The 23485-nt window shown below is 37.8% G+C and overlaps 1 long non-coding RNA gene across 1 annotated transcript; it reads left to right on the top strand.

Annotated features, from left to right (window-relative positions):
* Window positions 1–196: 196 nt before the first annotated feature.
* LOC106011838 lies at window positions 197–11715 on the top strand. Its single transcript, XR_001184868.2, has 2 exons — window positions 197–388; window positions 8596–11715. It is a non-coding gene; the product is annotated as an uncharacterized LOC106011838 (long non-coding RNA).
* The last annotated feature ends 11770 nt before the right edge of the window (window positions 11716–23485 follow it).

The raw sequence follows: 23485 nt of genomic DNA, 5'->3' as shown, positions 1-23485 counted from the left end.
AACCTAAAACTCCACACTGAACGAACCCGAACTGCTGATGAACAGCAGTCACAGAATTCTACACTAAGTGTAGAATTCTGTGACAGCAGTCGATCTGCGCACGCAAGGAGGTGCTATTCCTATTCTTCTTCTGGAAAAACGAAAGAGAGCTTCATCTGAAGCAAAGAGCGAACTTCCGGCGGACACTTTTTTGGCTGAGTGGCCCATGGCCCATCTTGTTAGGCCTATGTACTATCTTTGGTCACACCCAAGAATCCATGTCAAAGGTCATGCCCTAAAATGGCAGCTCTAGGCTAAACAAGGAAGTTCTAAAGTCATCTTCAGAACATGTTTCTTTGTGACATGAATGGGAAATTGTTCACTTGAGAGTTTTCTTAAGTCACGCAAGGTAAGACAAAATAAAGGCATAGTGAAATCAATGTACTTTGGATCAAATCTAGATAGATCTAGATCTAGAAGAGGTTGTACGGTTGTTGAACAAAATGCTTATTTACTTACACTTAGCAGATTTAAACCTAGATTTCTAATCTAGAATCTAGATTATATGATATTTCTCCACGACTTCTATTGTTTAGCGGTAGCCTCTCTAAATCTAGATTTCTGGATCTAAATCTAGATCTATATTATCTAGATCTAGATGCGACATTTGTCAAGACCAAGATTCTAGAAGAATGGAGAGCGGAGTCAGGAATAGATCAATACTCTTCAAGTGTTGCGCACTGACTGCCATATATTCAGTCAGTTCTTGTAGTAAATTGAGCTGATGTTCGTGACGAGCAGACAGCAGTGAATCGATAAATCGCGGTCTATTAGCAAAGAACTGCTGGCTCTCTGTTATTATAGATCTAATATTATAGATAGACTAGGAGTAGGAGCACCAGCATCTCATTGTAAAGTAGATTTGGCTTGAGGCTTGAAGTGGTGAGTGTTGTTTATGTTCAAGAAGTGAAGCAGTTTTGTATTCTTACAAGAAGAACCTGGTAAAAGAAAGAATTACTGAAAATATTGATCTGTCATTACTGGAAGGTAGATCTATATTCAAACAATTGATTGTTGTTACAATGGCGTCAATGGCATGGTACTTTCATTACTAGGTAGATCTATATGATATATTATGTAATATAATGTGATTCTAACTTACCTATTTCAGTAGGACTTTCTAATTCATCATAGAGGTAAGCAGGGTTAAATTACTTTGAAATAAATTAAATGAGTTGTTTACTTTGTCTTGGCCTCTGTGGTAAAACCCTCTACCTGTGCTAGTGTTCTCCACATCGGCACTTTGCTTTTGTTTACATAGCCCACATGTCGCTTCCATTCTGATGTTCTTCTGATGAAATAAATTATTCCTTTCCTTTTGCTTTCTTTTTGAAAGCATTGAGGTTTTTTATCAGAATCGGGGTAACGAACAAAGGTGCAGTTAAGATTCACAAATTGTTCAAACTCAAATTTAGTTTCAAAACACCATACAATGTGAATATGTTCGGCGCGATCTGTCGATTTGCGCGATCCATCAATCGCACTGCGCATTTGGTTGATCGAGGAAACGCGCGACAATCCATCGATTGTTGCGCATTCTGTTGATCAGCGGATTGTGCAGCGCTTTTTGTCGATCCGTTTGGTTGCGCATTTTATAGATCTTACTTACCCCTGAGTTTTGTATTATTTGTTGTCGTCCAGAGTGTAATTTAGTTTCACTCTCCAAAGTCAAAACCGAAACTGAATGGAAGTAACTGGAAGTCAGGGTTACAATAACGAACTAATCGAAGTAACTATTGAAACTATTCACGTCCGAATAGACAAAAATTATATTGGGACTCTGAATTGAGTCCAGTATGATGTCCGTTTCGACTTTCGACCCTTGTTTCTAAATATTTCCCGCATTTATGAACATATTTTTCAATTATAATGATAACAATTGAGACGTGAGCTTTAATATCCAGTTGCTAGATCTATCTAAACTGGCCCTCCCTGAATCATTAGTATGAACAAAACTGAGTTGAACTGACCTTACCAGGGGCAAAGTTAATTATGTCGACCAATGAGACTGCGCGTAGCGATATCGCCCTCTCGGCTTATGGGGGAAGAGGTGTTGGGAAGAGGCCACGGCTGTCAGTTTTGTGTGATGTGATTTTTTTTTTAAATTAAAGAAAAACCTAACACTCAACAAAATCAAATTAAACATTTGGAAAGACAAATGGTGGTGGAAGTAATGATGATGCTGTAAGGGTGGTGGAAAGACCCTGAGTTGTCGGTTACCGTGTAGGCTTACTTAGACACTGCTATCGGGTAGATCTAATGAGAGTGCAGTCTTTTAACTTTTGACACAATTACACTACAATAACTTACTACATCGCAAAAACAGAAGTTGAAATCAGGGATAGGTCGGTGAATATCACTCCGAACACTTATTCAATATGGAGAGGTTGGTTGTGCTCGAGGAGCTCTTGTTCAAAGAAACAATAAAGAAAACAATACTTGTATATAATACATTTTTAAGCAACACACAACAATTTATCACAAGCCATTAAATCTTGACCGTATTTGGAATACCAGGTAAAGTACTCTGCCAATCACATCCGTCCAAATACTGAGTACAGGTGCTCGATTTAACCTTTCGTGTCAGTTTATCTGCCTCACTCAACTGTCAACACTTTAAAAGTTCGACACACAACTCTTCTTGGAAGCAAAACAACAGGACACTCAAACTCAAAGACGGGGGCTCTCGTGGCCTAGAGGTTAAGGTGTTGGCCTCTCATTCAAAGGTCCCGGGTTCGAATCTGGGTAGCGACCAAAAAATTTTCTTCTCTAAAATTGTCTCCTTTCACCTCCTTTCCTGCTCTCTAGCAATGTTCTGTTGCCTGCTTTCATTTCCACTTTCTGCCCCCACCCCCTCACCTCCTTTGCCCCCCTCCTCTGGGCTCCTGACTCTTTCTGCAGCCTTTCTACTGCTACTCCTTGGCTCCTCCTTACTGCTGTCTTTCTGCCATACCCCTGATCTTCTGGTAGGAAAGATCTACACTTAGCCTTTACAAAAACAAAACAAACAAAACTCAAAGACTGACATGCTCTGTAAACCTATTTTCTTTTTTTTCTTTTTTTATTCACTTCATCATCATAGTTTATCGACAAAATGCGCAGTAAGTATATATTTCACGGATCGCCAAAGAGCGCAGCGCGATCCGCTGATCAACAGAATGTGCAACGATCGATGGATTGTTGCTCGTTTCCTCGATCAACCAAATGCGCTGCGTGATTGATGGATCGCGCAAATCGACAGATCGCACCCAACAAATATATATTAGTCATATTTGATTCTAGAACTTATGAAAGTGATAAATGGAGAAAAATTATACATGAAGATGCAAGTCAACAAGATGCGACTCATAGAAAAGGAAAATTAAGAGAAGACAAAAATGAAAGAAACAGGAAGTCATGGTATGTCTTGAAATCCAAGACTGTTGAGCTCAAAATGCAGCAGAGTCTATCTTTTAGAGTTGCAAGATATAAATCAGCCATTAGCTGTGCTGCTTATGAGAGAAGTGCGGCTGAAAAAAAAACACCAAAAAAAAGGTAAGATAAGATAGATCTAGTACTTAATTATCCCAGAGGGAAATTTTCCTTGGCTGTGCAGGACCGTAAAATCACGTGCAGGTATACATTAAAAATTTAAATTATATATATTACTTTCATTAAAATTCAATATGAAAGGAGAAGTAAAGCTGACAAAATGTACATTTACATCAAATGCATCATTCAGGATGCAGGAATTTAAATACTACTAGATAGACCTTTGGAATTATATATGGATACATACTTGAAGAGCAACGCACATGTATGCTCATTCTGACAAAAGCCTTATGCTAGATGGTGAAAAACTTCTTTTATATCTTTCTTTCTTTGTTTTTGGAGGTCATATCTGCCGCTTCGTGATCTTACAATTTGTGTGGAAAAGGGGTGTGATGGGTCGTTTATAATGCTTTTTATCTTTTTTATACGTGTGGTGTTATACATTTCATCCATTCTATTAAAATCATATCCAGAGATCTTGCTGGCTTTCTTAATGGTTCTTTGCAGCTGTTCATCTCCATCTGTCACAGATGTAAAGAGCCATTTTTACAAATGTTGTTGAAGTTTTCTGGGATGACCACCGTTGCCAAGGGAAAAAAGTGGCCATCTTGGGAAACATGATGGTAGATGGATTGGTCGAAATGAAAAAAAACATTCCCTTCTGAGGCCCCATCCAGAGGCAGTTGCAGGTTCAGGGCTGCCTTAACTCACTTGAGCCTGAGTTGTTGTTTTTTAACCCAACAACCATTGCAGCCTGACCCTTTTGTGGTATATTGAAGCGTTAACCACAAAAAGACTGTGAAAGCTATCATGATTTTTTTAATACAACAAGAGAAAGAAAGAAATGCTCTCACAGAAAAAGAAAACTGCATCTAATTTGTCCCAATAGTTTATTTCATCAAGATTTTGAAATGGCAATGTCTGGGGTTAAGCAATTTTTTACCCAATTACCCAATTTGTAATAAAATCAAATCATAGCTACCGCAATGAGGCATGAGGGAGTGACTGACTTAATTTGTTACAGCTTAAGAAGTATCACACATAACTTCGCAAAATTTATCACAAAACGAAAAAGTGGGTCGACTGTTGGTTCGCCATTTCACGTGGCTTGTAACTGAAAAATACCCGAGATATCGATTGATAAAGCGCCTCCCGTACACACGCAGGATTCTGCCACTAGGCTGGTGGGGCGTACCGTACACTAGAATTGGCTAGAGTGAGTTAAAGTCCTTTAAAATGTTACTGACTGGTCAACGTGGATAAACAATGGGAGGGACAAGAAACGTCGCTTCCACAACATATTGGTCAGCAATTGATTCATTCAGGGAAACAATAATGACAGCTGAATGGATTGTGACAGCTCATCCTCAGCTTCAGAGGCCGAAATAATTTATGGAAGTGCATCACGCAATGAGAGATTTGAGTGGCCATCTTGGAAAGTTGTTGTTTTTTTTAAATTCTAGTTGATAATAAAAATGATAAAATAAAGTGACTTCAGCTGTGTTGAACAGGTTATCGTTTTAGGCAGTGCCATTATATATCGAAAAAACACAAGGGAGATGGTGGAAAGTGGCCATTTGTACAGGTGGTTTTGTCTAATACAGGTAGCCATAATTTCTTGGCAATACTGACTTCATACATATCTTTAGCAATTATTGTTGCTGCTGTTTTGAGTTGTTTTGAAATTAGATACTTTCCAGGTACAAATTGAAGATAAGTCAAGCTTTATTTATCACACAGTAATATGTTCAACAAAATATCTTTACTCCTGCTAATGCTTGGAATATTTGGGGAGGGGGGTCTTTCTTGCGTGTTACAATGTGTTCAGCCCATATTTTCTTTAATTCAGTTACAACTCAAATATAGTGTACATTGGCCCATACATATCTTGAACTCTTGGGGGGGGGGGGGGGGGGGGGGGTTGACGAATGTGTTCGACACATCCTAATTTGAGTAAATCGATACAAAGGACAATAAAAGAGATTCCGATATTTTAAAAAATCAAGGGGAGGAACTGTGACAGAAGAATAGTTGGAAAATAAATTTTAAATGCCCAATATGTGGCATAGGTAGCCTAGCACATAGTTAGGCTGCCGGACTCATGATATTTAGTTGGCAGGATTTGGGATTCGAGGCTCAGCTCAGTCCGACATTTTGTTCTTGAGAAAGGCACTTTACATGTATGAATATTCTCATTTAATTTAGTCCTTTCGGAGATTGACGTTAAATTCAGAGGCAGTCTCTTAAATAAACTTGCGTCACTGTTGCGAGGGGCTTTTAGGCTATACTTTTTCTCATTTTCTACCCAGTATCGAGAAAAGAACAGACGGATAGGTAGTGCTTGGGTCTTGTTCAGTGTCAAAGTAAGAGAAAGATCAGCATCATGACAATGTAACCAACACTGATCAGAGTACACGACCCACCCTTCTACTTCTTGTGTAATAACTTCCCAATCCGTACCTTCACATTCAAACCATCAAGGGTACACACACATGCGCACAAACACAAACATAATTCTCACATCATACAGCCACATGCTGTGCCACTGTGTTTGTTTTCAATCACACCCAAGCACCCAACACTCACCCTCGGTGACTAGATTCAAGAGAGTTCTAGTGTCCCGTTCACTGTAGGTGAAATGGGCAGCTATGCGTGTGTCTTGTACTAGCAGTGTGTGCAGATCACTATTACACTGTGCAGGGGCGAGCCTGATGGGCTCATGTAACCTGATATTCTCAATGATGGTGGTTGTATTTGTTTTCCATTGTACACACTTGGCGAACTGAATTTGAGACAGCGCTAAGGAACAGTGTGATCTGACTTTTGAGATAAGCTATTTAGCGTATTTGTGTTGGTATTCTAGGGTTTTGTGTTGCCGATGCATAGAAAATGTAGCAGTCCAGTTGGAGAATGGCATATATACTGTTTGAGCTATCCCCGTGAATTCAAGTTTTCTGTGTTAGTTTGAGCTATCCGTGAATTCAAGTTTTCTGTGTTAGTTTGAGCTATCCGTGAATTCAAGTTTTCTGGGTTCGAATTATCTGTGATTGACTGTGTTTTGTTTGCAATAATACATATAGATCTATATACTTACTTTTTCATAAAAGTGGAACAGTCTAAATGGTTTTAGAAATAGCATGTTTACCGCCTGTTATTTTCAGTTATGTTGACAAAGAACTGTTAAATGAGTATCAAGGGAGCTGTCTACTTTATCGTTCTTTCTTTCCATGTGAAAATAAGCTTCATGAACCTCTGCTTGAAAAATTAAATTAATAACCAGTCTCTCTGACACAATCTCTCTCTCTCTCTCTCTCTCTCTCTCTCTCTCTCTCTCTCTCTCTCTCACACACACACACACACGCTCACACCAACACACACTGACAACAATCAAGTATGTAAAATATTTTTGAGTACTCTAGGCTCATACTTACAGGACAGGCTTCTTATTTCGAAGATAATAAAGTTTGTATTGCTTTAGCCAGGTAAAAATAATTTTCTGTACCTTTCTTCACTTGTTTTCTTCTGGATTGCTGAACTCGGAAATTGTTATGCTCTTGGCAAAAAGAGTGTAACATTGGTTCCATTGATTTAAGTCTGTTTTTTGTTTTTCTAACTGATTCAATGTCTCAAAATTCTCTAAAAATTATTTGATGTGATTTTGGATATTTTCATAGAGCGGTTATTCAGTGATTCGTGAACAATCATCACTGAAGAACTTGTCATAATCAGCCCATTGCATTCATGTGAAGTTGAGATACAAGCCACGTATTGTGTCTAATTGAGGTATTTTTCAGGCTGTGTGTTTTAAAGTAATGTTTGGTGAGGCTAGTAACAACACACACCCCCCCCCCCCCCCCAAATATGGGATTGAGGTGATTGTCCCTAGATAGAAAAGGACGCACTTGGCTGTCTTGTTGAGATTTTTGTTGGTTTTGGGGGGGTTTTGTTTGTTTGTTATTGTTGATGGGTGGTAATAGAAGGAGCGAGAGTTATCTAATAACTGTATTATTACTGGATTTTTAACGTTATAGAGTTATAGCTTGAATCCTTCTATTTTAGTTGCAATGATTTCAGGGAAATTATGGAAAAAAGCTAGGTTGCAAAGACTTTCTCGGACAATAAAATGTTTGTTTAGCCAGAAAAACTGGGAGAAAATAATAGGAAGAAGAAGGCATGAGACTGTTTTCAGGTTCAAAGGTCCAAACTTTAACATCTAGAGAATTAATTGTCCTGTTGTAGCTATGTGGGTGAAAAGTCACTCTGTTCATGAAGCATTCCTTCAAGTTCATCCTTTGGTCAAGTGAAAATAATTAAGAAATTCTACCTGATTTGGGGTTTTGCAATTACCTGAAACTGCAAAATAAATTTGTGCTGTCAAAGTGAGTTAAAATACTGAAAGCTTACCTACTCTGAAGTGTCAATTATTTCACCTCGATAGCATCTCACAAGATTCAGGTACATGAATTTGACTTGCATGCACATAGCAAACATAATATTTTCTTATCCGGAATTTTTAAAATATTCTTTGTACTTAATATATATATATATTGCGAACTTAGTATAACGAAAAGATTTATGCATTCCACCAACTTAGCTATTGGCATGCTAGAATGCTTTAATTAATTATAATTATAATTTCAGAAATCACAATTGAGTCCAGTTGATGTTAGCAGATGATTGGATGACACCACTGATTGGTCATATATTCGACTTTCCCTCTTTTGTTTCTACATGTCATACTTTTCCCCAGTACTAAATGACAGTGTTATGGAGTCCATACACTTCTCTTTACTCAAACTCAACTCCAGCAGATATGATCTCAAACTTCCGGTACAATTCCTTTGAAAAATGTAGTTGTCCTGACCTGAAGTTCTTATTATTGCAAGCCCTGGTTCCATCATGTAATATGTAGTGATACAAACTGTCAACTACTACTTGAAGCTGGACCCCCAGTTTTACTAATACAAATCTCAGTCATTTGATTTTTTAATTTTTAACTGAGTTTTGTTTTGTTTTTTGTTTCAGACAATAGTGGCGCCACTTAGGGCCTTTCAATCAGCTCACCACATCTGCAGGGATTGTTTGAAGACAGGCCCACGCTATTGTCGGAAAAATGGATGGTCGAAATCGTCTTTGGAACCGTCTGATTTCCAGGTTCCGGCGCAACAGATCGTACTATTGCTATGATGAGGTGGGGGGTGGCCGTAGGTATAGACGGCGCCCCAGGAGGCAGCAGGATCTGCCTGTCTCTCTCCATGGGTCCACAAGATGTAATCCTTTTTGGCAAAATGGGCCCAGAAGCAGAGCTCAACTTTTAGAAACGCCAAGACCTGCCTCTTATTATTTTCGTCAGATCCACAGAAACCCCACTGGTGGTAACTATGTGCCAAAGTGCCTGTCAGGTGTCAACTTTGGGGCATTACTTCTTGGGACAACCTCTAATGATGATTTCTCCCGGAGCTGCTGGCTGGAGAACAGTTTACACTTGTTTGGAAGTGCTAACCCGGATGATAATGATGATGATGTTGACTGTAGGCAAAGTTTCTTGAGGCGTAGATCTATTTCTCCCCTTGGTGGTGTTGACATTGATGGGGAGACCACCATTAGATCTTCCGTAAGTGCCAGAGGGCAAAGAATTGAGGACCTCTCTGGCGATGGTGACTGCTACTCAGGAGATGGTAGTCGGTCAGACGGAACTGTTTCTGACATCACTCGTTTTTACAACAGCGTGAATTTGACTGGTTTTGCGTTTAATACTGAAGAAGGGATGCATTTTGAGCAGCCACCACCTTATTCAGAATATCCGGAGGACCCACCTCCACCGTATACAGCGAATTTTTTTACTAGACCTAGTAGGCCTAGTGGGTCAACTTCCCGTTTTTCGGATCAGGCTAGTCTTCAGCTTTCTGGCCTCGCCATTCTGTGGTGACACCCAAATGCACTACTTTAGGACTTTGATTTCTGGCATTTTTTATTCCAACTGTGAAACAAAGTGTGAAGTATAAAATTACGTTATTAAAATAGGTGTTGCATAAAATAATTATACCTCATGATTACTTTTCCCAGAAGTGCCTTTTAGAATGATTTTTTTCATGCTCTCGTAATGTTTACAGCTAATAAAGACTATACACTGCATTTTACATGTACACGTTTTTAAAAGGAATTGTATTGTTATTGACATGTTTTTCTTGTTTTATAATGTAAGCATAGATCTAATGCTTGTTTTTTGCTAATAATTTTGAAACTGATAACATTTGAGAGATGATTCCAAGGACAAAGGAAGAATATTATGAATTTCAATGTCATTCCTTTATTGAGGGGAGTAGAAAGCACTGGGCTTACTGGTTGCTATTTCAAATTGGTTTGAATTATTTTGTTTGTTCCAACAGTTCCAAAGTGGTTAAACTGGTAGGCCTACTTATGCAAGTTGTTACATTTTGTGAAAAATATGCTACTGACTACTTGAAGTTGAAGTAGAAGTAAAATCCCCCTCCTTTCCCTTACATAAGATAGTGGCTTCTCTTTATTTTCATTCAGTCTCATTTATTTACTGCTTCAATCCCATGCCTGCGATTATAATTGGACCGAGAAATTATGTGTTGTTAGCTTTGGAACAGAGATTTAATTCTAAGCAGTGTTTTACCTTAATCCTCACAAAATTAATCCCCACTTTTGTGATTCCAAATAAGTAATAAATAATTCCTTTCTGACAGTTTTTTTGAGGGGGTTGTTGGAGGGTGTCACTGGTTGGTACTGCTCCTTTCTCTGGACTGTTTCTGTTTATGTGTTTCTCTTTATTTGACCTGTTCAGGTTCCAGAAGAAAACTTTGTTCTTTGATTCACCTTCTCAAGTTTTATGGGCTGAGACTGTTATTTTTTTAATTGTTTAATTAAGAGAGCATGCTTGTTGGGAAGGATAATTATTTTTACATCGTGAGAATTAAATCATTTGTGAATTGGATATATTTCCGCATGAGCAGTTCTTACTTAATGCGCTGTTTTCTTGAAGATAGATATTCATGCTTTCAGAGCTCTTGTTGCAAGCAGTATTTATCCATGACTATGATAAATCTCCATTATTGGGTGTATGTGTGTTCTGTGAACCTCCAGAGTATCATCATGAAAGACTTCAGCTGGAAAATGTATGCACTACTGTTCAAATGGTCAGAATTTGAATCCTTAATGCTGGATGTTTTACACAAAAAAATGTCCAGTAAGAAGTTCATTTTTTTCTCCTCAAGAATTCACCTTGTAGACAAACAGGTTGAATTGAAAATCAACCTTCTAGGTTGAATTGAAAATCAACCCTCTTAACCCTAAGTGTTTTCAAATTAAATTGGGCCTAAGGGAGAAGAACGAAGAGAATTCTGCTAAACTTCAAGCTAACAGTTTTTATCAAAATAGATCTAGTTGCTTGTATCAGGATGATAAGTGGGCGCCACCTGTAGGTCCTGCTTCTTTTCTCTCTCTCGGAAGTTTCTGTCTGTTTCAGTGTCTGTCTTGCTTTTTCTTTGCATTACATTACATGACGGTTTTTGTGTGATGCTTCTCTTTACTCAGATTAACAAACAAATAAGCAGGGAACTGCACACTTTGCATCGTTTCTGTTGTCAGAGACTGACTCATTCACTTTTTTCTTCATGGCTTTTCATCAGTCGTCTTTCTCTGTCGAGATCCATTATATATATTATTATATTGTCATGACCTGCCATCATGAACTGATGGAAACTTGTCCAACCCAGCTAAAACAAGCTGGGCACAAAACTTGCCTGTCCCACAGGATTTCCTCATTGGATGGCTGGGCTTTGACAAAAGTCAAATCACTGATATATACCGAGTTGCAAAAGTTCTGTCACACCCATTATATTACGATAATTTTTGGTACAGCGTAATAATTGCCATAAGAATTAAAAGTAAGACTTTCATAACTTATGAGACTCCTTGTGCCAGAGCAGACGAAGTAAATCAGAAACCGGAAGTAGTGCGTGGACAAAGTGTTGGTATTGATTTCTCTAGGTCTACATTGTAATCAAAGCTTCCTACATACAACATTTGCTTTAAATCACGTAGACAATATGTAAACACACCTTACACACAATGAAATTCCGTACTTTTTAACGGTTGGGTACTTTTTTCACCTGTTTTTCAAAAAAAATAACTGATAAATTCAGAAAATAAAGGGGCTGTGTGTATGATAAAATCTTAAATTGCGCTTTCTATTGTTGCAAGACACATAAATGTGTGTAGAAGAACCATCTAACACTTGAACAAACGTTTTAACACCACTAGAGCTGTCCAAGACAAGCCGAGACGTCTACCAAGGGCGACAATTTGACATCAGAATTGGCTTAATGTCAACACCCAAGTACGAAAGCCGTTCCAATTAAGTGCATAGACTTCCAGGTACATCAGACAGTCTTAAAACACAATTATTAGACAGATAAGATCTTGGATTACGTGACTATCGCCCTCTGCGTGGAGCCATTCTAACCCTGTTTCATCGAACAAATGGCCAAATTTTGGCACAACAACATTGGCGATGAAACTAAAGATGTTGGTAAAGTGTTCTTTTAAGCAATGGTTAACGTTTTTCATTCGTCACATTGATGGAAGAGAAAAAGTGTTTAAAAGAAGAGGATAGAGGTTTCCCAAATCCAACATCCCCCGAGAGGCCCAAATCAGTGGCTGAAATGTTATGGTATGGGATGGAATCTCTGCTCTTTATCGTACACATTTCGTTACTTTTCAAAGCAACCTCAAAGGACGACGGTATTGTGATGAAATTCTTCGTTACGGTGACTGCTCTTCATGGCACGGAAGATAAAACGTGCTAACAAGACAACGCCCGACCACAAATGAAAGTGAAAACTCCTTCCAAACTCTTCAAAACGTTGTTCTGGACTGGCCTGACTGCAAGACCAACAAGCCTTAACCCAACAGAACATCTGTAAGATGGCCTTAACTGAAGGATTAGAAACAGGCCACACTCCGTATAAACTCGTCAGGAATCAGACAACCATAAGGACATTAATTCAGTCAAAGAACAGATGTTTTGTATCAGTAATTCAAGCTGGAAGAGGCCACACGCCATACTTAGCAAACTTTGATTTGGATTTTGCAAGGGTCAGTGTGAATAAAATTATCTCCCTTGAATAAAGAAAGACATTTGTCAATTCTTGTCATGTCATGTTGGCAGAAAATGAATAAAGATCTCATGTACCAAATGTCTCTTAGCTATGTTGAATAGTAAACGAGTTATTGCACTTTTGAGATGGGAGTGACAGAACTTTTGCAACTCGCTCGGTATATATAAATGTCTAAAGCTGTAGCCTTGTTTTCGTTTCTAATGAGGAAAGTATGCCAGAGCCACCGTCAGATTTCACTTCTATCCCCCCTAAGCCTGCATGCTCAGCACACAGGAAGTTCAATGAAAGGGCTCCCCATATTGGCAAAGAATGTGAAGAGGATTATGAAAGGGTAAAGTCATGTGATCTCTTAGCGGTTGAAATATCTACTGAGTGGGTCTGCAACAAGTTTGTTCTAAAAACAAGACACATAACAGGCAATAGATCAAATTATAAAGACTGATTTCAAGTGGTTGGTTGGAGGGCACCACTGTTACTGATAGTCCTTATTCTTGACTCTGTTGTTTCTGTCTCAGGTCTTTCCTAGTCTTCAACAGCACTGAATGACCGTTGTCTCGTCAATTCATCTCAGTAATAATGGACAGGATGAAAATTTGGGTTTCTCAAAGAACAAGAAAGGATATGCAGTACATGCAGATCTATACAATGTCATTTGGGGGTTAATCTTCTTCATTAACTTTTGACACACAAAATGTTTTGATCTCCTTGCATGCAGTGAAGGAAATTGTAACTTATACAACAGTGCTGATCAGATGTGAGATGTGAGGTTAATGTGAACTCTCTCAGTCATAGACTGTCCATTTATTAGTCTGGCTTCTGATTATTTCTGTTATTGTTAGTGTTCCAGGTCCAGCAATACTTGATTAAAAGTATTGATTTATCTGCAGATATGTGGCAGTACATGTAATGAGATTTTTGTCATTCAGATTAATTTCATGAGTTTGCAAGTTGTCCCCAAGATGGATGTTGTTTACTCCACTAAGTCATGATGTTTGATGGAAGTTTTCAGAGCTATCACTACTATTAGGTTTCTAAATGGCAGTTATTGAAGCAATAATCGGTTACTGTTGGTAAACTGATTGCTCCACAACTTTTGGCTTCTTAATTTTATGATTTTGCCAACAATTGTAGTGCTGTTTTGTTGGGTTTTTTCCAGTTGTGTTTATATTTTTAGTCCAACATACTTTTGTATTCTGCTGTATCTGGAAGGATTCATTTTTGTAATAACATCAACTTTTATTTTGTCAGGGACAAAAGATTTTTTTATCCTCAAATGTCTATTTCATGTTGATATGTTCCATCTATTGTTTTTCTAGCACTGTTATACTTTAACTTTAAGAGTGATGTGAAAGAGGCGAGTCAATTTTACCTTCCGCTGAATTTCTTTTTTTTGTCAATCAAAAATTTTTAAGCATTCCAAAACATTTTCTTCTAACCATGAACAAATTTTTTTCATTTTTCCCTATTTCTCTGCTGGTGGTTGGAGGGCACCACTGGTAGGTCCTACTTCTTAACCATCCTTAGTCTGTTGTTTCTGTCCATCTGTCTTTTTTCCCTGCTATGAATAACAGATACTATGTCAATGTCCTTCTTTGTTTTAATAACAATTTTATGGCCCCTGCAACACAATAAGGTCATATATAAGTGTTGAAGATTAGATGTGTTGCAAGAGAGTAACAAAATTAAAAAAGGAGGAAAAATAACAACTAGAGATGTTTGATAGGATAAAGGAGCAAACCTCTCCAGAGCACCTGCCAACCTCTCCCCAATGTTTCTCTCTTTTTCTCGAACTCAAACAAACAAACGGACTTTAAAAAACCTATTCCATTGGTGGTTGGTGGGTGCTCTGGTGTGGTTTGCTTCTTCTTTTCTATAAAACATCTATCGTCCTTATCTCCCCCTCTTCTTTCTTATGTTTGCTATTCTCTTGTAACACCTCTAATCTTCTGGCGCTCATATGACCTTATGCAGTTGTGAGCGCCGTAAAACTTCTACTATAACTCACTAAAAACCTATTCCTCTTACTGATGGTGAATCACCTGATGAGACTGAGGTCTCAGTGAACAGTAGCTGTGTGTAGTACGAGTATAAGGAGAGTGGATGAGACACAACGGGAAGAGTTGTTTTTGATTGACCAGTTAAAGTGTTTGTTAACACTTTGAGCCAGTCGTTTTCACTTTTTCAAAAACAATCTACGTTTTTAATTAAAGGCATGGTGTCATGGAAACTGTCATTTAGTGCTAGGAAGAAGGTTTTTTTTAAAGAAATAATATAGCGACAGGGGAAAAAATGAGATTCACTTTTAGTGGTTTGGAGACATCTGAGTTTTATATCTTAAATGATCTTACTCCATTCTTTTATGGAATATGCCTTTCTTCTCCCCCTTAAAAATGCTACGTTACGTTAAAATGTGTCAGACACCCCCCACCCCCCAGAGTGTCACTCAAAATTATGATAAAAAATGTAAATTTGTTTTTCTTAGTTAGCAAGTCTCCCTTGTCTCCCCTATACAATGTGTCACAACGCGTTGGAATCAGGCGCTCGTCAATTTGTGGGCACGTGAAGTTATTGGTACAGTGGAATCCTGTTATAACGAGAGGGAGGGGACCGGAGCAAAATGTCCGTTATAGCAGGATTCTCGCTATAAGGGATCTAGTAATAAATTCAAGGGAAACAGTAAAGTAGGCCTAATCTATGAGTTTGGTTTTCTGTTTATTTCCTTTTGCTATCTCCCCTGATGATGATTTTGTTTCAACAAGACCTCTAGGTCTTCCTTGATAAAAAATTGATAGATAGATCTAGCGATGTTGACTGACAGCTCGGCATTGGCGATCAGAAAGAAAGGGCTCTGGGCTAACTCACTCGCTGTGTCTTCCCCCACCCCACCACACCCTGTGGTGCATTCCATCAGCTTGCGCACGTCACACATTCACTCCCTCCATCACATTGCTGTGACCTCTCCATCCCCGCATCGGAGAAGTGAGAGGCATGGTAGGCCTTGATAATCTAAACTAGGCTTACGCTGGCCTATCAAGCGATGCATTCTGCTTGTCTGCGTATCCCACACCCTCCCTACTCAGTCGCTCCAGCCTTCATTTTTGACACACATGGGCTCTCCCATTCTTTGTTTCGCTAGATCACCAACTTGTTTCTCAACAGGCGAGGTTTTAGTTTTATATTAATATTATGTATGATTGGCCCATGCACTGCGCACAGCAGCAGCAATATTCCACTATAATGGACTCGCGTGTTTGTCTGATTGCGCTACAGCAGTATTTTATTTACAACTGTAAAGAAGAGGAAAAAATGAGGTTTTAGAATAGTGCCTTTATAACAGACTTCTTGTTTTTTCCGGACTCTTTATAAGTGGACTCCACTGTGCCATCTTAAAGGTTGTTCATTTGCCTTGCTTTCAATGAAAAAAATATCTATTTATCTTAAATAGAAGTCGAAATATTTGCGATTGAAGGAGGTGGGGTCACCTGTTTCAGAAGTAAAATTAAAGAGAAAATGGCCGCCAAAATTTGATGACTTCCATTGGCTAAGAGTAAGAGTCCTTGGAAACTGCAAATTTACATTTTTTGTGCCTCTTATCTATGTTTTACCTTAAAATGTACAAATAAAAATGTTTTTGAATGGACTTAGAAGATGTTGGGCCAAAAAAACAAAAATTAGAAAAAAATGTCAGAACCAGCCGAAAAATGCCGATTTCTCGGATTTCATTATTTTGACAAACACCAGATTTCACCACGATGCCTCACATATTAAACAAAAGGTGCCAATTTCCCTGATCGATCTCGACTTGTGAAATTTATTCATTATGTGACTGCTTTTCCTCTGGATCTGAAAATGAAAGTTCAAGATTTCTTTTTTCGTAGCCTGATTTAGCACCTCCCATTTTAAAAAATACACATGACATACGAGGAAACATGACATTTTTTAACAGCGTGGTTTGTTTGTTTTTAGAAGTACTCATGACGTGCTAAGATACAAAACAGCATGTTTTTTATTTGAATATTTCTTATATAATTATAGCCCTCAGTGACTTTTCCTGTTTATTTCTGCCAATAGCATAAATATTTTTTAAAAATATATTTGTGGTGTGCTTGTTTTGGACACTTTCTTATTCGACGTTTTTTTTAAGTTCTCCATCTGGACCCTGTGACATAATGCAACTCAGATTATTGCCTCTATATATATATATATATATCAGCATAATCATATTTTACCATCAATAATTCAAATTCAAATATATTTTATTATAAATATTATAGCAGAATGCTATGACTGATATTATTATCACTATCATGGTTTGTGTCTTTATTAACCACGAGAACAGCCCCGGTGACGAAAACCCTTCCATTCCTGATGATAGGCCTTCAGATCTGAGATTTCATTGACATCGTGTTTTCTCCTCCCGGGCTTCACAATAGTTTTTTCATTTTACCATCTCCGTCTATCTGTTGTAATATTATATCTCTAATAATCAGCCCTGGTCAGCCCTTCTGATGTGCAGGGTATGAAAAGTCAGCCTCTAAAAAAATGTTCTAAACTCTGTTGATGTAGGCGTAAGATAATTGCAATCATCTTCTCAGGATCAAACAAGAAGCATGATAATGTAAACATAGTGAGGTTGTGCGTGAACTTTAGTCTTTCTCTATGTTATAAATGTATACAGTCTTTTCAGAGCCTTTTGAACATATTGCCATAATATAAATCATGCAAGACTCATAATTAACATGCTGTACCATCTATGGATATTTATTATAAATGGAAAGAGATCAAATAAATTTATTAATCCATTCCAGCTCTTACAGAAAAATGAATATATATAAGTACTTTATCTTTCTACTAAGGTGGTTGTGAATTTGAAGGTCTCTGGAGTAATGTTACACTAGCGTTATAAATGGGGTGGTATTATATATACTCTTACAAATGTTTGTCTTTAATTAAGATCCGAGGTGGCAGGCCTTTGGTCACATTACATTGTTTGTGCAGCATAAATAGTATTGACACAACAATGTTTTCTACTGTACAGAGTATGTGTGTGTCATGACAAGGTGAAATCAGACGCTCATCAATTTTTGGGCATATAGAGTTATTTTAAATGGTATAATCTTAAACTTGAAGCTTGTTCATTTGTCTTATTTTTTGTGAAAAAAAATTTACATATCTAGATCCTGAAAAGAAATCAAGATATTTGCGATAGAAGGAGGTGGGAGTGGCCTGATGTTAGAGGTAAAATTGGGAGAAATTGGCCACCAAAGTTTGGGTAAATTCCAAAACTTGATAGTTTATGGAAACTTTAACTTATATTTTTTTTGCCTTTTATCAATGTTGTCCAGTCGTCAACGTTTTCCAGTTAAATCCACTCAAAAATGTGGGTTTTTTTAGTCGACATAAAAGGTGTTAAGCTAAAATTTACTAAATCTGCAAAATTTGCCCAACGGGCAGGAAAATGTTGGTTTCTTTAAGTTCATTATTTTTATAAGCGCCTGATTTCATGATGATGCCTTGCATATGAAAATATGCAACTGTGATTGTATTTTTTTGTATATATGATAATATATGGAAATTTACAACAATGTTTTGTACAGTGTAAAGGTATATAAGGAAATGTACAACATTGTAACATTTTCATTGTGGGGATTTACTGCGCATTGGGAAATGCCACAGCGAGGGTGTATCTGGAAAATAGGTCATGTGCTATAATGCTGATGTAGAACAAACAATTGTATGATTAAGTTGGTGTATTGTAAGTAAGTGCCTTGTGCTTTATATATGTATTTTGTGCATAAAATACTTAGGCTTAATGAAATCAAAAGTAGGCCTACTGACTTTTCCAGGTCAATATATTTTTTTCTTTGTTTCCAGTCTTATGGGATACCCTGATTTACAATGAGAACCTACCTGTATACATAAAAACACTCACATAAAATGTCCATTTTAGCTGTGATATTCTAGGGTAGCTGTTATGTGACATGTGACGTAGAAAAATAGACTATTATTAATTATCCATGCGAAGGCATATTACATTGTTGCCGTTATTCCATTAAGGAATGGCTTTTCATCCTTCCCAGCTCCATGCCAGAGATCCATGCGAAGGCATATTACATTATTGCTGTTATTTCATTAAGGAATGGCTTTTCAAGCTTCCCTGCTCCGTACCAGAGAAGGCTGGGAAATCAAAACGTCAACTCATTTTTTTATATGACTTTCACTAGTACATATATATAGCACCATATGTGGTTAATCTCTCGTTTTCTCATTTTTAGACTTGTGGAAATTATGTTGGCTGCTTTTTTATATATTTTTCTTCAGACTACCTCTTTGACATTGTTGTTGTAATGAAAGGTAGATAATTATATTTTGCATAGGTTTTATGAAGCCCACCATTGCAAGCAGTTTTTAACCTAGTTCTCCGACAAACAAATCTTTGTTAACCATAGATCACGTGAGGTGATAAATTCATTTGAGGGGCGGGTTACTGAATGGGATACAACATTCCAAGACAGAGATACATGGTATTAAAAAACAAACATCTTAGCCTATATTTGGGAATTAATCATCCTTTAAGAGCAACAGGGAAGAGCGTAAACTGTAAAGGAAAATTGTTCTGCTTGAATCAAAACAATTTTATGATGACCGTCACAGCATAAAACCATTCCATTTGTAATTCTTGTATTCTGAGACATGTACCAATAATATATAAATATATAGGCGTATATAGATGTACCCAGTTTTTAATATTTTTATTTCTTTAAAAAATTACGAAAAATCAGTTTTTACGCTGCCCACCACTGAATGGCAACAAAGCTTTTGAATTCTGGTTAGAATGACTGCAGTTTTTTCACCTGTCATAAAAACCTAATGATACCTAAACGATATTTGTACATTCTTTGTTTCTTATACTGCACACGTTTGGTTCATGATGATTTATTATCTCTGTATCATTTTTCTTACCCCAGAGTTTCAGTAGATGTTTGAGTATACTTTGTGTTATTATTATTATTATTTTATATCAAATTAATATTATTAATATTACAAAATACACATTGTACTGTGTTATGTGTAAGTGTTACGGTGTCATATATGTACATCTATCCTTTGTTGAGTGTCAGTGTAAGCGTGTCAGGGATGCATGTACTGTCCTAAAAATACAAGGTGCTCATATTATCTGTGCTAGTGCTAGTGTACTGTCACTACACTACTTAACTGTCATGCAGTGTGTACTCTACATGACCCTCACTGTCATACAGTGTGTACTGTACATAAGCAGATCCCAAGAAATGGAATCGTCCACCAAGTCAAAAGTGTGTTATTACATTATTATTATATATAGGCCTATATATATATATATATATATATATATATATATATATATATATATATACGGTAAGCATTTTATACCCGCTTACATCAATTTCTGGGAGTTTGAAGATGGATATGATTCAAATAAAGGTGTCTTGGGATAGCATATTTTGTGTTTCCTCATTTTTATTTGAAAAGGAATCCCCAAGTCATGATTCTGATCCAGGCGCTCTCTCCTTCACTTAACCCTATCTGTACGCCCTGTGGTCATTTTGTACCCCCATGGGTTGTATTCTCCACATTTTAGAATACTTCTAGTACAAAGAACTCTTTGAAACTTTCAATACAGTGGAATCCTGTTATAACGAGAGGGAGGGGACCGGTGCGAAATGTCCGTTATAGCAGGATTCTCGTTATTAGGGATCCAGTAATAAATTCAAGGGAAATAGTAAAGTACGCCTAATCTATGAGTTTGGTGTTCTGTTTATTCCTTATTGTATTTCCCCTGATGATGATGATTTTGTTCAACATGATCTCTAGATTTTACTTGATCAAAAATCGAATCAGGTTTCTTTTTCCTGCACTTGCAATGTTGACAGCTCGGCGTTGGCGATCAGAAAGAAGGGGCTCTGGCTCTAGGCTAACTCGCCCGCTGTGTTGTCCCCCACCCTATACGTTCTACCGTCTAGCCCCCACCTCACCACACCCTGTGGATGTTGCGTCTGCTTGCGCACGTCACACATTCACTCCATCTATCACAGCATTGTGACCTCTCCATCCCGCACGAGAAAAGTGAGCTATGAGAGGCACGGTATGCCTAGATAATCTAGACTGGGCTGGCCTATCACGCGATGCGTTCTGCTTGTCTGCGCATGCTACACCCTCCCCACTCATTCGCTCTGTCCTTCATTGTTGGCTCACGTGGGCTCTCCCATTCTTTGTTTCGCTGGACTAACTTTCTCAACTGGCGAGGTTTTATAAATTGGTCAGTGCGCTGTTCACAGCAGCAGCAATATTCCGTTATAATCGACTCGCGTGACTTGTCTGATTGCGCAATAGCAGTATTTTATTTACAAAGATAAAAAAAGGAAAAAAAACGGGGTTTTAGAATAGTGTCTTTCTAACAGACTTCTCGTTATTTCAGGACTCGTTATAAGTGGACTCCACTGTATTTCTCAAAAAATCATTTTGACAGATGAGTAAATTTTCTCTTTGGAAAGTGGTGGCACAGAGTTCCCCACGTCGTATGGATACGATAGTAGTAAAACACAACGTACGGATAGGGTAAATCGTAATCTTCTTTAATTTTGGAGAAATTTAGAAAATGATGAACACGCTCGTGGAATGGTGCTGGCGAAGTGGAATGGTGCGCATGCATTCCTGGCAGGACAGCTAATCCTCCAAGACGACTAGGAGGGCGTTTGGATGTGGCAGCTGCTGTTGTAGAGGCGGTGGGGGTCGTTCCTTGCGGAAGTCATGTGGCAAGATGGCGGATTCAGACACAACTTTTTTTTTTAATAGTAGAGGTTTTTCGGCGCTCGCAACTGCATCAGGTCATATGAGCGCCAAGGGGTGGATGTCAACAGAGAAGTCTTTACAGACAGGAAATCAGGCTTACTCTGCTCACCTCTCTAGCATCAGCAACACAAAGTCTGTTTCGACTTTCAAGGCGCCCTGGAAATAGCGGGTCACAAGAGTGTGACAAACATACAAAAGAAGTAGAGGAAAATGACGATAGTAAGGATTAGGAAAGAAAAAGCAGCAGTTTCCAGTTGTAGTTCAGGTACAGTTATGAGCGTGATATTGTTGCATCAACCCATTTACAATTCTACTGTGCATAAGAATGAGGAATGTCCCCGTTTTGGTAATGGCCTGAAGACACTTCAGTCAGTGGCACCGCCCCGAGGGGGGTCGATGCAACTTTTAAGCAGGTACCAGCCAATGTCTGCCCGGTACACAACCTGCAGCCTATTTCCTTCTACTCGAAATGTGTGTGTGTGTGCGTGTGTCTGTGTGTGTTTACATTTGTATGTGAGTGGTACAGTATGCTGTTTTTAATTTTATGACCTCATTGAGGTAGGTTATCCAGCCAAAGTGTTGAGATTATTATTTTTCTACAAATGATAAGTAATGGTAGTACATGCATATATACATATATAATAATATGTATGTTGTATACCATACTTTTATGTACCATATTTGTAAACATATCAACAGAAAATAAATCATATGAAATAAAATATATCCAGATTCTAGAAGTAAGAGAAAATGGAAGTTCATTGGACACACTTTGAGAAAATCGAAAACAAACATTTATTATCCTCCAAGATAAAGAGAGGAGGCCTAAAATTAAAAAGGTAGGCTACTTGGAAGAGGAAATTAAATTCGAACTAAAGTGCTTAGGAAGAAACAGACACAGAAAACCAGTCCTTTTTATATGATATTGATTGCAATACTCCATCCTTTTTCTCCTGAACGAACTTTTTCTACGTGAATGAACAAGTAGGTTGTTTTATGTTATAGTGTACATGTATTCCAGCAATACAACCCATAAAATTTATGCCCAATGTAATGTAATGTGAAGTGTTCTTTATTTTTGTTCTGTGTTCTAAAAGTCTCAGGGGGCTCTCATGATTTAGAGGTCGGTGTTCGCCTCTCATTCAATTACATGTAGTTCCGAGTTCAAAACACTTTATTCTCTAAAAAATGTTCTCCTTTTGCCTTTCCTGTTTTCTAATCATGTTGTTATCTGCTTTCGTCTCCACCTTCTGCTGCCTCACTCCCCCCTTGTACTGCTGCTCCTTAAAAATTGGCTCCTTCTTACTACATGTACATATGATGTACTGCTGTCTTTCATCCACACCCCTGATCTTAGGGTAGGTAAGATTGAATGCCTATCCTTCTCAGATATAAAGGCGAAAAAATCTGGGAGGTCCCGTGTGCAAGTTGTATACTACATTAAAGATCCATTGATGGTCCTAAAAAAATCCATAAGAGTAGGCTTCAGGCGCCACCCAGACAAAATTCAAAATTAATTCCTGCCAAACTGAAAATGCTCAGTGTCCCGCATGCTCACATGACCTCAAGAAGAGTTGCAAGCATCGTAAAACACTTGCCAAAATTGTTTTTTTAATTTTTGATAAATAATAAGCTTCTCAGTTTTATAGCCTGTTGTGATTGCATTCATGCTTCATTGTGAAGTACATTTTACATGACAAAGACTCGATGAAACTGAAACCAGTTCATCCAGTTTGACTGAAGTTACTCAACTATGTAGTTTTTTTATCATCCGAAAGTGAAGTTGAAGCCAAAATTAGATCAATGAGCCCTACTCTGAATAAATCTAAGTAAAAATTGAAGCTTTCAGTGCCTGGACTTCATGAATGATGCACATTAATTTTACAAATACAACATTGTAAGATGTGTTTGTATAGTAACCTACTTGATCAAGGAGGATA

Source organism: Aplysia californica, unplaced genomic scaffold (assembly GCF_000002075.1).
Source record: "Aplysia californica isolate F4 #8 unplaced genomic scaffold, AplCal3.0 scaffold00197, whole genome shotgun sequence".
In the NCBI taxonomy this organism is placed as follows: Eukaryota; Metazoa; Mollusca; class Gastropoda; order Aplysiida; family Aplysiidae; genus Aplysia; species Aplysia californica.
Note: the sequence above shows the minus strand (reverse complement) of the source record. Positions and strands in the feature narration are given on the sequence as shown.